Source organism: Callithrix jacchus, chromosome 13, assembly GCF_049354715.1.
Source record: "Callithrix jacchus isolate 240 chromosome 13, calJac240_pri, whole genome shotgun sequence".
NCBI lineage: Eukaryota > Metazoa > Chordata > Mammalia > Primates > Cebidae > Callithrix > Callithrix jacchus.
The window spans coordinates 41,007,905-41,024,680 of record NC_133514.1 but is presented as its reverse complement, the minus strand read 5'-3'; the positions used below and the strand labels follow the sequence as shown (position 1 = coordinate 41,024,680).

Below are 16,776 nucleotides of genomic sequence, written 5' to 3'. Positions count from 1 at the left end.
AAACTAACCTCTTCTTCCCCCGAGCGGCTTCTTAGATCTAATCTAAATGTCTCATATTCTAGTTTTAACTGTTTTATCTTATTATCTTCTTTGTCTAGAGAGGAGCTTAAAAAAAAAATCTGAGTTGAGAAAGTTTTATTTTCCTTAGCCGGCAGCTGGAATATAGGTGAAGCTTTGTGCTCGGTTCCTACCAGATGGCCGAAAGTGCTGCCCTAGTGGCAGTCAACCATGAATGGGTGCCAGCATTGCTCAGGAGCTTTGAAAAGTGACCATGGCCAAGCCCCACCTTAGACCAATTCCATGCCGTGGTCATCTGTCCATGTCAAAGTAGCCACAACTTCCTGTTAATATCTCTTCATGCAATATCTTGTATGCACTGCTGGTGATTTTAATAAACTTTGGTTGATCCTTTAGATGGTATTTGCCAGTGTTGAATAACTTTCCAAAGGTAGCTACTCACTCTGCCTCCCTGTGGGGCCAGTTCACCCAGTGACTGTGATCTCTTGCCAAAGGATCACAGACTTCCATAGACCTCAGAGGGCAGAGGGCAGAGGGCAGAGGGCAGAGGGCATTGTGCTAAGTCCCACTATTGCTGATGCTCAAAATACTGCACTGATGCTTAAATTACTCTGCTTTCGTCAAGGATGGAGGTTCTGTCTGACGTTATCTGTTATCTTGGTTGTGGCTGTAAGGTGAAAGAGTGCTGAAACACCAGGAGAAGGGACTCGGATTCCTTGCACGTCTGGGTCAAATTCTAACCAGAAAGCAGAGGCCTGTGATGCAGTAGCTGGGCACCAGGAATGCAGCCCGCCCGTGGTGGCGCAAACTCAAATAGAGTTAGGTACTAAAAATCAGTGCCTATGAAACAAGGAGTATGAATTATGAAAATAAGTCTTCTCATTTCAATTGCTTTAAGAGTTGTACTTTCCTCATATAAATGTTTTATGTCTATTCCCAAAATGTCGGCTGAATCCATTCCTCCTTATGCTCTGTGAAAGTGAGGCTGAGGAGAATGTCTCCGCCCCCTCCTTGCACAGGGTTCCCTTAAAACATGCATATGTCTTCTCCCTAAACAAAAAGCAGATGCTGTCCTTTATCTTCAGAACTGCACCAGTGATTGATTGCAAAGCTATTCCCAAATCGTATAGGTGAAAAGAATTCGACATGAACTATAAGGTTAATAGGTTGGCAAGCAGCTAGATATTTTATTAAGCTTTTCTATTTATTAACTAGAAGTATTTTTGAAAATCGAAGAGTATAGAATATATGATTGTGCCAACCAACAATCAATGCGCACGTGTTGTAGTAGAGGCTGTTTTGAAAAGGAAAAGAAAGGGGAAAAAAGGACAGAAAAAGAGCCTTGATAGAACAATAGAATCAAAGTAACGACTTGGCTGTTTCAAACAATAGACCTGTTTATTTTCATTTTGGGAACATTGCTGTCATTATTGACTGAAGCCAAAATGATTGCAAGGGATAAAATAGCAAACGAAAACACCCATACCTGTTCCAGGGAAAGCAAAATATCAAGAACACAAAATCAAACAACACAAACATCACAACATTGACAGCAATCACATTAACGGCGGGACCCGCACAGTCTCGGAGTCAGAGGGAGCAGCCGCCGCGTCGTCTGCGCTGCCACAGGGTGGGGTGAGAACAGGAGAAAGGGGTCCACTTCTCATTTCTACCTCAGTTTTTGTTTTTCACAAGAGCCACCATTCTCTCCTCGGTGATGTATTACTCTCGCTTCAGGGTGGACATTTAATATTTGGTTTAGGAAATGGCATAAAGTATGCCGAGAAATGCTCGAAGCTTCTCTGGGGATGGGAGGAGCAGTTGGGAGGTTTTTGTGAACTGCAGTTTTATTTATTGGATAGTGGCAAATTTTTTACAAAAAACTGCTTTTAGTTTCAAGTTTTCCTTTTCTGTTCTTAAAGGAAGAAGAAAGTGGTTGGGTGGGCTCTGTGAGGACGCTTGAAACCTTCCAAACAGAGCTCATTTGGAGGCAAGGGCCACTCTGCGAGTGTGGCCAGATCTCTGGAAGGGCTGTGTCCCTCATTTTTGTTAGAGGGTCCCATGGCGGCCTTGGTGTTCTCCTGCATGTCCAAGCTATGGCAACAGACTCTCTGGCAGCCGTTGTCTCAGCACACAGATCACCTAGATCAGCATCTTCTGGTGTACATGGTGAGGACAGACCTGTGTATCAGTTTTCTGTATTAGGAGCTAAGAATCTAAATTCAGACAACTTTCATTACTTGTGGGCAAACCACAGTCTGTCTGGGCCACCATTATCTAGCTGAGGTAGAAGACCAGCAGGACTTATTTCCCCATCCCGACAGGATGAAGCAAAAAACAGCAGGAACCAGCAGGTAGTGAACAAGGCAACATCTAGTCACTGTCAATACTCATTAGCATAAGATACTCCCACCAGCACCACAACAGTTTGCAAATGCCATGGCAACAACCTGGAAGTTACCGTCCCTTTTCATGGAAATGACCTGGAACTTACATGCCTTTCCTAGAAAGTTCTGAATAACCCACCCCTGCAATCTGCATTAGCCTGCCCCGTAATTTGGATGTAATTATAGGTGGATATAAATACAGTTGCCAAGAGCCCATGCATGGCTGACTCTGGGCGCATGGCCTGCTAGTGAGCCCAGCTCCCCAAAGAGCAGTACCCTTTAATAAAAGATGACTTCTAACACCTCTGGCTCACCCTTGAATTCTTCCCTGGCAAAGCCAGCAACTAGCCCTGGCTAAGCCCCAACCTGGGGGCTTATCTCTTCTGAATCTTCTGGAACTTTCTGAAATGACAAGAAGTCAATGTCCAATAGACACAAGAAGGTACTTTTCCATTGTGTGTACCCAAAAACCAGGGACCCTGGGCTACGGAAGGACCTGTAGAGATTATTTTAATTACCCCTATCCCTAGACATTGTTTTAAAGGTTAAAAGACAGAAAATCAAATACCACATATTCTTACTTATAAGTGGGTGCTAAACATTGGGTACTCACGGGCATAAAGATGGCACTAATAGACACTGAAGACTACTAGAGATGGGAAGGATAGAGTCAGGGAGGATTGAAAAACCAACTGTTGGAAACTGTGCTCGGTACATGAATGAATCATTCATACTCCAAACGTCAGCATCGGCAATCTACCCTGGTAACAAACCTGCACATGTGCCCCCGACTCTAAAATAGAAGTTGAAAAAGAAAAAAAAAGTTCCAGGAAGAAACAGCCTTGGTTACAGAGATTCCTGAGTTGGAAGTGCACTTTGGTTAACTCCCTTCATTATCATTGTAAAATCACTGCCCAAGGCAAAGCTTACTCACCGTGTTCTATACCTGTGACGTATGTAGAAGCATGATCAGCAACTGCACCCGTGCTGCCTTACTCCACCTCTCAGCCGAGAGCACAGTGACTCATCTAGGCTCAAAACAAGTCCTGTTTCGCCATTGTTGAAGAAGGTACTGCGTTGGGGAATTATTCCCAGTTACCTCTTTACTTGCTGCAAGTAATAAGATCCTCTTGTTAAATGCTCCTTAGTTGTGGTGATTGGACAGTTACCCACCGAGCGCCGGAACCCACCCATTGTGCCGGTAACACTTCCAGCCTTGACATTGTATAATTAGTGACTTAATTTTCACAACAGCGGCCCAGGGGCGGTGGGATAGCGATCTTCCTTTCGCACACTCCCATGCACACACGCGTAGTTCCACAGTTGGAGAAACCATGCCGTAAAGTGTTAAGGGCTGTAGTTTTTTAAAATCTATATGGACACTAAGCTGAGTCAAGCAGATAGAATTTTCTACGTTTTCGTATTTGCTGATTCTATTTTAATGTGAAGCCTCCAGGATAGCTTACTGTGTACCTATAGCATGCGTAAAAACAGCAGGGTACCGGAATTTTTTTCAGCCACTAATTACGATTACTTTTGCATATTTAATATATATTTAGATATGGCAAAGATTATTAACTTGTAACTGTTCCCATCCTTCTACCCACACCCAATTTGATCCAAGGAGAGTTTCATTTATGCCTTTTCAACTTCTCTTGGCCGTCCTCAGAAGGACTCTCCCCTCTTGTAGATCTTTGCCACACTTGAGTTCTTATCATGCAAAAACTGGGAACTTAGTTGAGAGAGAATTCCAGATGCCAGAGGAAAAGAAGGAGGATTAAAACATGTCAATTGTTTTTTTATTTGTTTTGTTTGTTTTTGAAATGGAGACGGAGTCTCGCCCTTTTGCCCAGGCTGGAGTGCAGTTGTGTGATCTTGGCTCACCGCAACCTCTGGCTGGTGGATTCAAGCGATTCTCCTGCCTCAGCCTCCCAAGTAGCTGGGATTACAGGTGCCCACCAGCACACCTGGCTAATTTTTGTATTTTTAGTAGAGACAGCGTTTCACCAGGTTGGCCAGGCTGACCTCAAGTGATCTGCCTGTCTCTGCCTCCCAAAGTGCTGGGATTACAGGTGGAAGCCACCACGCCCGTCCAAAACATGCAAATTGAATTAAATAACACAGGGATAATAGAGGAGAGCAAACTTATCAGGATCGGAATAGGAAGTCATTTTGTTTGGGGGCTTTTAAGAGAGACGCATCTCAGTAGTGACAGAGTATAATGGAAGAAAATAGGAAGGAAATGGAGATTTTTTATGAAGCTATCTTGGACGGTGTATTCAGATCTTCTTCAGGCTTTTCAAGAAAAGTAAACAAAAGATTTGAGCTGCTTTTGTATTCCATTGACTATTTCACAGCTCTGAGCCTGAGCCACATAACACCTGGTAATTATAAGAATTTTGGTTCTTTTTAACAAGAGGAAAAAGAAAAGGAGGCTCTGAAGAGAAAAACTTTGTTTAAGGCTTGGCATGGTGGCACATGCCAGTAATCTCAGCACTTTGGGAAGCCAAGTTGCTAGGATTGCTTAAGGCCAGGAGTTCAAGAGCAGCTCTTTCTCTACAAAAATTTAAAAAACAAAAAATTAGCCAGGTGTGGTGGTGCACAAGCCTCTGGTCCCGGCTACTTGAAAGGCTGAGGTGGGAGAATCTCCTGAGCCTGGGACGTCAAGGCTGTAGTGAGCCATGGTCCCTCTACTGCACTCCAGCCTGGGTGACAAAATGCAAGACCCTGTCTCAAAAGACAAAAACAAACACCCAAATTTTGTTGAGCTCATAATTTGTGCCAAACTTATTTATTATAAAAACATAAACTCCTCCAACCCAAAGGCAAACTGAAGCAACTAATATTTATTAAATTCATTAACTCTTGATTTCAGATCATATTCTCCGTGCTTAAGGCATAGACTATATAAACAGAATGCCCCCTTTGCTTCTTTCAAACGCTTTTTTTTTTCCAGCTAAAAAGTGATAATTATGATGGCCATAGGAAGCTACTTTGTTATTCATGCTTTTGGCACAAATGCATGACTGTCATTATACAATTAACAACCCAAGGCAAATGCTAATAAGACCAGTGCTGAACTCCATCCAATCTCACACAGTACTTCCTGAGCAATGAGGCCCCGACTTGCCATTTGTAATTCAGTATAATGACAGGGAAGTGATCCTCGGAGTCTCTGCAGTGTCTGATTGTTTGAGAGTTCACCAAGATGGAGAAAAGCAGGGCTACATGGAAAAGGTTAGGAGTCCACCTCCCTATTTAGAGTCATGGTCAAGTTAGCTATGAAGACAAGGGTGAGAATTCACTATTTCTGTGAATTAACTATCTGTGAGTGAATTCTGTGATTTCATGTCTTTGGAAAGAAAAAGCTATTATATATTAAGATAGTCATTAATAAATTCATCATTTATAAAATTAGAACTCACAGAATCACCTCTCTGATAACATTGCAGAGCAAGCCTAAAAATGTTCAAAGAGGCAGAATGACTTACGTGTAGTTGACAAGGGTGGTGTTGGAAAACTGCTAGAATCATTGGCCAATGTTGATCTGGGAAAATTACTCCACTTGAAGTTTGAAGAAAATGGATAAGGATGTTGACATCATGGATTGTTCAAAAGGAAATGATCTGGTCTTAGAAAGATGAGAGAGGCCCTTGGGAAAATTGATGTGTTCACTGAAGGCTTTTGTAAACATCTTCTATGATTGTTGTGTTAAGCTTGAAGTGATTGGCATTGTATCTCCCTATTACATAATTCTGTTTGAAAATCATGCTTTTAAAAAAATCTACATTTAATGTATCCTTTGTTTATTCTAGGAATTAGTACAGAATGCAAGTATATCCCAAACCTTTCCAAACATACCATAAAAACTTTCTTCTATCTGTAATGTTTCATTTCTTCCATGAGAATATGTTAACAAATCCACCCATGTATGTGTGTGTGTGCATTTGTATGTGTATATATGACTATTTTCTCTGACCAGTTATCCCACATTATCCCAGAATATACCACTTCTTTGATCTGATGACTAGTTTTTGAACTAGCAGTAACAGGAATGATAACGACGGAGTAGATAGCAGGAACCTGGTACCTCTCCTTGTCCTCCCTGTCCTCATCATTCACAGTGATCTTAAATTGCTTCTCAAAGACTGGCTGCCTTAGAATTCTAACTGCTGCTTTCCCATCGGAACACATGAATTCTCTACCGTGAAGCCTCAGGTAGTGTCAGCCGGTAGAGGGCACCAGCATTGCAGAAGGTGTCGTCGGTTCCAGACAGCTGGAGTCCTTGGCATGTAGCAATTTTTGTCAGCGTTTTTCAGAAAGCAAGCAGTTGGCTTTTAATGCTGGCAGGTGATCCTTGGTAGGTGACTGCCGTATGATGTAGCAAAACTTTGCAGGTGATCATCAGTAGCTGACTCTACTATGTAGCAGAATGTTGACCATTAATTTAAGATAAACAAATAAAAAGCATAGCTAATTCCTAAATCTTAAATCCCTTGCTTGTCAATGATACTAACTCACATCCCACCAGCCTTTCCCAGCTTTTACTTACAAGGGCCACTCTGGATAATTCCATGCCGTGGCGGGGACAAGATATGACAGTGTCATTAAAAAGATGAAGGAGGATAGAAGGGTGTGTCCCATTAAAAAGTATCTTCAATATTGATAACCAGGAAACTAGAATAAGTCCATTTCTATGAATGAGAAAACAAGTATGTTGAAGAGATTGTCAAAGTGCATCATTTCAAGGATTCAGTGACCTCAATTTTAAATTAAAGTCTCACGCCAGTGGGTTTCGAGTGGAACCAGGCCAGAGATTAGGAGGCAGATGACATTCCTTGTTGTGGTGCTCATATTAAAATGTTTCATTTTGGGTCAGGCACAGTAGCTTACGCCGTAATTCCAGCACTTTGGGAGTCCGAGGCAGGCAGATCATGAGGTCAGGAGTTCAAGACTAGCCTGGCCAACATGGTGAAACCCCATCTCTTCTAAAAATACAAAAATTAGCCAGGCGTGGTGGCATGCACCTATAATCCCAACTACTTGAGAGGCTGAGGCAGGAGAATAGCTTGAATCCAGGAGCTGGAGGTTGCAGTGAGCAGAGATCTTACCACTACACTCCAGCCTGGGTGACAGAGCAGACTCTGTCTCAAAAAAAAAGTTCCATTTTGGTAATGCAAAAGAATTGAATTAATGAGTGCGACAGTAAGCAAGTGATGCCCATTAGCAAGAGTGGATCATTTCCTCTGCAGATTATTCATGAAACACTTTTTTATTAGGTAGTCTGATGGATTTATAAGAGAGAGCCCATAAATTTTAATGGTGGTCTGAAAAAAAATGAATTTGGAAGAATGAATTTTCTTTAAATTACCATTATAACCCATTCCAAAGACTAAAAGTTAAAATGACAATTGGATTATCTGTTCCACAGTCCTGTTTCATTAATGCAGACAACTGATATTTGAATGTAATTTGGAAATGTTACTTGAAAAAAGTAACAGCCAAGCAGAATTCAGAGCAGATAGATCGATAGATAAGCCATTAGGTTTTCTGTTCGCAATGTCACTGTGCGGTGTGGTGGCCCACGTGTTTGTGATTCATTGTTCTTTTCACTGTCAGTTCATTCTGTTGGTCTCCTTTTCAGCTGTTTAGAAGAGCATGTTGCTAAAAATAAAACCAAGGTCATGGGTTTGACTCCTGTACCCTCAGGAATCTGAGGGTTTAAGGCTTCGAGTTGCTGCATTTTTACAGTCTCCTTGCAGAGACTAGTCCCTTCTCTGCCCAGCTAGCAATGGCTTTGCTGTATAAACCTCATTCCAGCAAGTCCAGAATTGATCAGTTTTTTTCTTGTCTGTGGAATCTTTTTCCAACCCTGATATCTAGTGGTGAAAGTGTATGCATCATTTCAGGTGCAGGTGAGACACCGCATTCTACTGAAAGCCTTTCCTGATCTCCACTGCCTCACTGGGCATTTTCCTCCATGACCTCTTTCTGCACTGTGTGTCACTTCATGAAAGCTGTCACATATGTCACTTGCGATCACATCTTTTATCTTGTACTCTATTCTTTATGTATATTTATGTCACTTGAGATTTCCTATTTTATCTTCTAATATGTCTTCTAATATATTCCTTTTTGTATTTCCCACACTACTGACATGTTACTTTATGAAAATTAGAGGCTCCAAAAGAAATTATTGGTCAGGTGCAGTGGCTGACGTCTGTAATCCCTGAACTTTGGGAGGCCGAGGTGGGTGGATCACCTGAGTGAGATGAGGAGTTTGAGACCAGCCTGGCCAACATGATGAAACCCCGTCCCTACTAAAAATACAAAAAATTAGCTGGGTGTGGTGGTGCACACCTGTAATCCCAGCTATTCAGGAGGCTGAGGCAAGATAATTGCTTGAACTCGGGAGGAAGAGGTTGCAGTGAGCCAAGATCGTGCCACTGCCCTCCAGCCTGGGCAACAACAGCAAAACTCTGTCGAGAGAGAGAGAGAGATTATTGATTATATTAATACATTAGTTAACCAATTCATTGATGTTGAGAGAGATTGGCCTGGTTCGGCTCTTGAAAAACCAATTAAATAAGACATTCACGTAGCAATAGGTCTGTTTGTAAAGGAAAGGGCTTTTTTTAATTTTCCTTTTTCCTTAAATGACAGTTGCTGTGTGTACTCTGGACTGAGAGGTAATGAATTACCATGCTGATTACAGTAAACACAGTCAGGAATAAAATATGAACACCCGCTATTCATACTTATGCTTTAATTTATCCTTAGCACATGCAGCATGCAAATAATGAGTGGCAAGCTGGCTATTTTACATTTCAGACCCGTATTTTCTCTCTCTGGAGAGGAATAGAGGGAATTCTTTAGGAAGGAGGGCAGTTTGTATGGCAGAGGACTGCATTACACTGAAAGAACACAAGAGGGAAGCCCTTTTCAGCTCAGACGCAGGAGAAAAAGAAAAAGTCTGTCCTTCGTTTGAAAAGGCTGAATTCCCTAACCCTTTTGAGGGACTCACTTTTGGCCTTTTTAACTTTCAAAAAAATTGAAAATAAAAAATAACAGCCATATTATGATATATAGTGAGCTTTGAAGAAGTATGTTCAGATTATATCTAATAAAAATATTTTCCTTAATTTTTTTTTTTATGCTAGAAGCAACAAACTGAATCCATTTTGTTTAGCAATCCATATGTATCTGTACTTACAAGTATGAATTTACCCTGTGTTTGCGAGCTGGCAGTTTGTGTGGTTTGCTGTGTGCATTACGATTTAAGGGAAATTCAGGGAGATCTGAATTTAACCTTATTTACCCCATTGCCTACTTTGAGGTGACTAATCATGTTCTCCCATTTTTCAGTTTACATAATCAGAAGGTCAAATTAGATTATTTCAAAGGTTCTTTTCAGGTCAGTTTACTGCATCTGTGAACTATGACTGTTTTATTAAATCTCAATAAATATTTAGGATTTTTAGAATATGGCTATCAAATGGATATAACTTAGTTTACTCAGTAAAAGAGTCAGGAGAAAATTAAATATGTTGAACATACAATGTTTTAGCAACCAGGAGGGAGTATATAGGTATCCGGTGGACTTTGAGGTCAAAATATTTTTGTGTGTTTTCTAAACAAATATATTGCTCAAATGGTCTTGAGGTGATTCATTTTTGGTTGCTGGGTTAGTTTTATAAACACACGAAGACATTGCTTGATCTTTCTTTTTGATTAGAGTCTTGGGTTAAATGACCCAAGGAAATGATCGTTTCTTCTTCTTTTTTAAAACTTTTTATTTTTGGTAAGGAGGTCATAATGGCTAGGTTTTGTTGTTGTTGTTAGCAGTATTTTTAAAACGTCTGTGTTTAGAGGAGTAAACACAACTTCACTAGAGTAAGATACTGTTTAAAGCACTTCCATAATAACTGTCTGAACTGTCTGCACCGCTCACCGTAATGCTGAGCTGAATTGCTTTGCTCGTGTCTTCAGCCCGTGGGCACGGTCATCACGCTAGCTCTTGTACTCGCGCAGTGCCTCGGTTTGCAGGAGACACGCTTCTTTTTCCCCCCACCTTCCTCGCCTCCTTCTTGTTTTTTCCTGGGCGCTGAGAATCTCATATTCTTCTATCAGGGCAAAAGAATCGTTGATAGTAAAACGGCCTGACTGACAAGCACAGTAGAGGCTGTAACAACATTTGAAAGGATGAGGGCTCAGGAAGTTATTTTCGGGAGGAAAGTAACAGAAACCCAGTGGCTTTAGTAGTTTTGGGAAAGGAAAGGCGAAAAGATAATCTGGGGACCACATAAGTGTAGCTCACTGGTTATGTCATTGAAAGAGGAAAGTTGGCCAGGCATGGTGGCTCACACCTATAATCCCAGCACTTTGGGAGGCCGAGGCAGGTGGATCATGAGGTCCAGAGGTCGAGACCATCCTGGTCAACATAGTAAAACCCCGTCTTTACTAAAAATACAAAAATTAGCTGGGCATGGTGGCACGCACCTGTATTCCCAGCTACTTGGGAGGCTGAGGCAGGAGAATTGCCTGCATCCAGGAGGCGGAGGTTGTGGTGAGCCGAGATCGCACCATTGCACTCCAGCCTGGGTAGCAAGAGCGAAACTCCATCTCAAAAAAAAAAAGGGGGGGGTTACATATGGAAAATAATGTAAAGTATGTAACCATCATGTAAACAATTTGGAGCACATAGATAATCTAAGGCTTAATTATACACTTCCTCCTTTCATTCATTCATTGCCCCAGCAAGTACTTGAGCACCTTCTGTGTGTCAGACACTTTGTACCAGCCCCTTGATATTGACATTGAATTTGACCTGTTTCATGGTTGTAAGATTATCGGCATCTGAATGGGAAAGTAAACAGGTAAACACATTAAACTGGAAAAGAATAGGCATATACCAGAGAGAGTGGGGGCACACTGAAGGCCTACTGGTTTTTCAGGCAGGTTTAGGCAAGAATGGCATTGCAAGCAAAAGAAAATGTTTTGCAACTACGCAGGGTTAACAGTGGCACAGCGTGTTCAGGGAACTAAAAGTTGTTTGGAATTGTTGAAAATCAAAGTTCAAGGGAAGGAGTGAAAGGGGGTGAGGCTGGAGAATCAGGGCTGGGTCAAACCGTAGGAAGCTTTGTAAGCCATGTTAAAAATGCATGCCTGTTTATGTTATAGGTGACATGTCTCTTGTGGGGAAAATGTGTGTCATATGGGGGAAAAGAATGGTAAGAGGAACACTTTAGGGAGACCACTGGGGAAGCTCTGAGAGTTGGATGTGAGTGGGATAAGAATGAAGGCGTGGAGACCAGATAAGAGGCTCTAGATCAGAACTGATGAGGAGTGACTGAGAATAAGTTTTCTATAAGAGCAAGCTGCACCCTACCTACCATTACAGTCTTGCTTTTGCACAAATATACCATTTATCACAGTGATCTTACATTCTGAGTTTGAGAATATTTTCCTAATTTTAAATGCTTTTTCTTTGCCCATTTTGTCCTCTTATCTGGTAAGAGAGGCAAAAAGCCATCACTAAGCTCCTTTTCCACATGGGGAGACTAAGCAGAGAGTTGGTGGTGAAACTGGGATTAGAACTTGCACTATTGGCTCTGAATTTGTATCATTTTCTTTCTTTTTCTTTACTTTTTTTTAGAAGCCCCTCTCCCAAGCTGCCAAAGAAAGATGTTATGCTCAAGTGGGGCAGAGGCCAAAATGCCATTCATATGGTTGCTTAAAAAACAAAAATCAAGAAAGTGAATTTCACTGGGTGAAAACCTCCGCTGCCAAACAGACATGTGTGTACATATATGTGCATGTGTGTGTACATATGTGTGCATGTGTGTACGTGTACATATATGTGTGCATCTATATGTGCATATAGGTGTGTGCTTTCTTTTTTCTTTTCTTTCTTTCTTCCTTTTTTTTTTTTTTAGATGGAACTTTGCTCTGTTGCCCAGGCTGGAGTGCAGGGGTTGGATCTTGGCTCACTGCAACATCTGCCTCCCAGGTTCAAGCAATTCTCCTGCCTCAGCCTTTCAAGCAGCTGGGATTACAGGTGCAAGCCATCTTGCCCAGCTAATTTTTATATTCTTAGTAGAAACAGGGTTTCACCATATTGCCCAAGTTGGTCTTGAACTCCTGGCCTCAAGTGATCTGCCTGCCTCGGCCTCCAAAAGTGCTGGGATTACAGGCCACTGAGCCCGGCTGGTTATGTGCTCTCTGATACAGGTGAATATGGGTGTACATGGTCTAACTTTGTTCTTGATTTTCTTCATGCATGGCTTAGGAAAAAATGCGGTAAAGTAAGTTCAGAGGCACCTGGTCTCTTGGAAATGGAGTTCTGTAGGTACCTTTCAAATGAAAAGCACTGAACAAGAACTGTTATTGCCAACCATGTTTCTCTGCTGCTGGCTGACAGAGTCTAACCACCAGTCCTATTACCCAGAAAGAACAGTCCTATTGCATTTCCTTAAAGGCCAAATTTGTCCGTGGGGATTTTTTTTTAACATTTTTTTTTAATGTGTGTGTGTGCAAAACCCGCCCAACCTGAAATGTCTTTGTTAGTGTTAGCGCCTGGTGACAATTATACATTTTTCTCTTATTCTTGGATATCAAGAGGCAGTTTGTATAACCAGGCATCGTTTTCCATGCTAAAAATAACCTAATCTCCCTTACCAGGTCTTTGAGCACTCAACAAGGAAATTTCTACTTTGGTAAGTTTGCTTTTTGCTTATCTGAGGTCATGTCCCTGGAAGGGTCATCAGTCATGAGGATTCAGGCACTGAGTGCTAGCAGTATCTGTAACCATGTATGTTAAGAAATAAAAATTCCCTGGAAAAACAAATAAATGCCTTAAGAGTCTCCCAGATGTCTCAGTGTGCCATGTAATCACCAGCACCAAGTGCTTCGACCTCCTGATTGAATTGGCTGTTGAGCCCCTGCTAATGTATGTTGGAATTATCTCAGAAATGCCACAGAGAAAAACAGGGATTGTCCTGGAGGTGTGCTGAGTGTAGTCTCTCTTTCTTTCTTTATTCTAACTGCAGTTAGATAAAAAAATCGTTTATTTATCTGATGAAGGTGGACCTGGCTTAGAAAGACATGCTATGTTGACTTAAAAATGTGGAAGGCATGATTTCTCTAGAGATAAAAACATGCAGGGGAACCACAGCTGTAAAGTGTGGGGATGAAGATTTAAGGGAAGGATTATTCTTGCCCTGGGTCCTTGTTCTCTTGTGTCTGCTTCAGCATCTCTGCACTTTTAGGACTCTTTTTACACCAAGATCAGAATTAATGGAGCTGTTCGCTCGAGCTCAATTATGGAGCACTCACCTGAGAAAGTGTAAGGAACAGAACTATAAATCTTATAGTCAAATATTGAATGATCTAATTTATTTACTTGGGGAGTTGAGATCCCTGAGTTCTACAATCAAATGTGTAAAGATTTATGATGAAAGGACGCTTTTAGGAGCAAGAGGAACAAAGCTTATAGTGGTTTTTCTACAGTAGAAATGTCTCCTAAATAGCAGAGTTGTTAAAAGCTAAACCTAATTTAGAAAGTAGAAGCGAAGCTGCCTCTCTATGCCAGCCTATGGGATACTGCAGCAAAATCACCTTCAAAAGTTATTGCCAACACTCTCTGGCCCCCTGTCAAAAATGAAATGCAAACATGCATCTTTTCCTCATATGTAGAAACCAAATAAAGCCAGCCAGAGACTACTATAGCATTGGTTTTGCTCTCTGGCCCTCCCATATTAAAGGAACATAAAAATTATCCAAGACAGTATTTTCGACTATTTATCATGGGCCTTTGAGATGACGTAGCTTTGATAGGCTTACTATATGGCTTTGAGAATTGTTTCTTACTGTCCATGTTTTGTAATCTCCTAATAGAGTAGATAATTCTGACAACTGTGTATTTGCTTCTTCTTGTTTCTTTAAAGGTACAGAATTAGAGAGAATGCTGGATTGGCTTTTGCAGAGGATCGATGATTAGAGAATCAAAGGTATTCCACGTGCACTCTACTGTAAATTTCACTCCTACAACATCTTGAATTTAAAAAGCCAGACCATATAAAATATTCACCAACAAGAAGTATATCAACCTACTCCTTAGATTGTTAAAGGTTATATATAAAATTATAATTATATAATTATAAAATTATATAATTATGTAAAATATTAAATGTAGCAGTCAAATGTCTTAGTGACAAACAGTGGAGCCTCAGTTTACAGAATATAAACAAGAAACAGTTGCTATGAATCTTGTACTTGTAAAATAAAACCGAAGTTATGATTGACAGATGAAGTTGTGTTTCTGAGTCACCAGTGAGACTTCCTCACTGCTGGTGGTCCAGCATCTTAGCAGGGAGGGAAGGATTGGAGGATGTGCTGAGATGGAGGCCATATAGTTAGAGAAGGTCCCACAGCTTATGCAGATGTGGACACCTACCCCCAGACCCACACATTTGAAACTTCAGTAATTTACATCAGTGGTTTTTCTGATGTCATTTCCCAAGGGACACTTGGCAATGTCTGGAGACATTTTTGGTTGTCACAAGGGCAGGAGGTTTGGGTGGGAGTGCAACTGGTGTTTATTGGAGAGTGGGTAGGGATGCTGTTAAGCCCTCTCTCAAGACAGCTCCCACAACAAAGAATTATCTGGCCAAAATGCCAATAGCGCTGAGGCTGAGAAACCTGATTCAAAGAAACTTCAGATCAGGGTTGGCAGGCCACCAACTGTGGGCTAAGACCCACTGCATATTTTTATAAATAAAGTTTTATTGGAACACAACCTTATGCATTCAGTTTTGTATGTTCTGTGACTATTTTCATGCTACAAAGACACAGTGGAGTAGTTGTGACAAAGATTATATGACCTGCAAAGTCTAAGATAATTATTATTTTGCCCTTTACAATCAAGCATTTTATAATGTAAATAACCATTTAATTTTCCGATAGATGTAATTGAGAATTAGGTGATTATTAGACAATTAAATATTCTGGGTTGTCTATCTGTGAGTCATTTTTAATTCTTAAGTTTCTTCTCTTAAAATTTGTTTTAAAAAATCATAATAATATTCAATGAAGTCTATAGGCAAGAGGTCCTGTGGTTCTAGGTAGGGTGGGGCCTCAATTGTGTGTAATTTTACATGATTTCTTGCCGAAAAAAATTATGGGCCAGGTGAAAAAATTTATGGGCTCACGCTTGTAATCTCAACTTTGGAAGGCCAAGGTGGGCGGACCACCAGTTCAGGAGATCAAGACCATCCTGGCCAACATGGTGAAACCCTGTCTCTACTTAAAATACAAAAATTAGCAGGACGTGGAGGTGGACTGGGCACCCAAATCCCAGCTACTCGGGAGGCTGAGGCAGGAGATTCGCTTGAACCCAGGAAGTAGAGGTGGCAGTGAGCTGAGATTGTGCCACTGCACATGGTGACAGAGCAAGGCCTTATCTCAGAAACAAAGCTAAATCAAGTTGTAAGGATGAAATTAGGTATAACATTGCATGTTTGCTTATGATGAGGAAATAAATCTCAACAAATTATTGGAGCCTTGCATATTCAAGTCCCTTTCTTCCGACACCTGTTGAGTTAGTTTTCCAAAAGTGCTTGCCTAAAGCTGCTTCCTGATCGCATCCTGGCCTACCTGCTTCTAGAACACCACAGCACAGTAATTCTGAGCACCTACGGGGCTGGTGCAACTCCGGGCTTTGAGCTATTTACCTGCTTCCCTGTATATTCAGTTCTGCATAAAAGTGTCTGGCAGAACATTTTTTCAATTATTAACCAGCACCTGAAAACCTGGGCTTTGATTCTGACTTTCTGCTCATTCACTGTGTGATCTTGGACAAGTGAGGACATCTCTGTGTCTGACTTTACTATAAAGTGAGAATGAGACTGTTCCTTTAAGTGTCTAATCTCTGTAAGCCATTGCTCAATTTTCTTTCATTTCAAATATTTGAATTCTCTTAGATTTGTCTTAGAAAGTTTTTATTATCTGTTATATTGCCATTTTCCCCCTAGTTAAAGGAAAATTGGTATCTTAAGACCAATATTCTTATTCAGTTTCAGCTCTATTCTAGTCCTAGACATTTAAATAGTCCTGAATTGTCTGTCTATGAATCATTACTATTCCTTAAGATTTCTCTCTTACAATTTATTCTACTAAGCCTGCTCCATCAAAACCTATATTTTCTTCTTTGTGGCTTATTTTTTATGCTTAGAAATATGCTTGAAGCACTTTATGTAAGAAGATCAAATAATTCCGCTGTGAGAATCTAAGAGAAATATCTTTTTTCTCTTAAAATTTTTCTGGACATTCAAAGTACTACAAATCTTATCTATTTCTCCCAGATCATGAGCAG

General features: G+C 40.9%; 1 long non-coding RNA gene across 1 annotated transcript in view; it reads left to right on the top strand.

Annotated features, from left to right (window-relative positions):
- Positions 1-16,776, top strand: part of LOC103787521 (uncharacterized) — a 52,961-nt gene that overhangs the window by 1,813 nt on the left and 34,372 nt on the right. The window contains exons 2-3 of the long non-coding RNA XR_008475955.2: positions 13,086-13,120; positions 14,351-14,413. This is a non-coding gene — a long non-coding RNA (uncharacterized LOC103787521). The remainder of the gene's footprint in view (positions 1-13,085; positions 13,121-14,350; positions 14,414-16,776) is intronic.